The 1,023-nt window shown below is 39.7% G+C and overlaps 1 long non-coding RNA gene across 1 annotated transcript in view; it reads right to left on the bottom strand.

Moving 5' to 3' along the window:
- The window catches only part of LOC107566885 (uncharacterized), a 35,504-nt gene extending 34,487 nt beyond the window's left edge, over positions 1 to 1,017 (bottom strand). The window contains exon 1 of the long non-coding RNA XR_001606568.1: positions 578 to 1,017. This is a non-coding gene — a long non-coding RNA (uncharacterized lncRNA). The remainder of the gene's footprint in view (positions 1 to 577) is intronic.
- Positions 1,018 to 1,023: the final 6 nt, after the last annotated feature.

Here is a 1,023-nt window from a genome sequence, read left to right as displayed (position 1 = left end):
CAGTCTAAAATATAGAGTAAATTTAAAGATTTCCTGGTGCACCGAATATACTGGTTATTCTGCATTTTTCATGGCATTTGAATGCTTGAATTATAACAGTTATAGATTGCTACCTTGAGTGGTTTTTCATGGACATGTTCACCTTGGTGTGGATTTCATTTGGATTTACTGCCAAAAAAAATGATTGCCAATATGGCATGTATATTGCTTTGATAAAATAGTAAATGTATTGTAATTAACACATTAATATGGAAACAAAAGCATGAATATTATAACAGGTTAACATTATGGTACATTTTATTCTGTAGGAGTAGCTTTAACCTGTGGCATCTAGGGGACCGATTATCCGACATGTAATTCTAGACGTTTTGGTAATGTAAAAAAAGTGTAAGTAAATGTAAATTTAATATAAATATGATGTTGTTTGGTTTATATTTTCCATAAGTATAAACAGCAAACGGTGATGTGCGGATTCTAATGCCAATACCATGTTTTTATTGACTACAATATGAATGCATTTATTCATTTAGCAATTAATCCAAATTAAACCCGTATGGAGACAAACGTTGTAACTTACCGCCAAGTAAAGGTGATGATGAATTGAGAGCTCAAATAAACACACGAGGATGCTCGGAACAGCTCATGTGCGCAGCTGAGGGCCCTCTGTGCGGGTCCAGCGCGCTTCTTCCTCCTAAACCATCCGTCTCAATGGCTCCACAACCCGGCCGAACCTCCCCGAACCCAGCCCAGCTGATATTTACTGCGCAGTGTCGATCTGCGTCTGTGCGCGCGGTCTGCCAGTCTGGATCCAGCCGCGTTCATCTCTTACTCATTTACAAAGAGCCCCGTATTCGCTCAATGCCATCTTATACCCACCGAAAACACTCACACCGGAATAAAAACATGCGCGTGGCCGGGCGTACAGCTTCATCTGAACGCGTAGTAGATACTGCGGTAAAGTTGGTTTCATATTCACATATTCGGACTTTGTTTTTCAATATCTTTCCAACAGTGGATGCAAAA

The sequence above is a fragment of the Sinocyclocheilus grahami genome, unplaced genomic scaffold (genome assembly GCF_001515645.1).
Source record: "Sinocyclocheilus grahami isolate Dianchi unplaced genomic scaffold, SAMN03320097.WGS_v1.1 scaffold1109.1, whole genome shotgun sequence".
NCBI classification, from domain to species: domain Eukaryota; kingdom Metazoa; phylum Chordata; class Actinopteri; order Cypriniformes; family Cyprinidae; genus Sinocyclocheilus; species Sinocyclocheilus grahami.
This window is presented reverse-complemented; position numbering and strand designations above follow the sequence as displayed.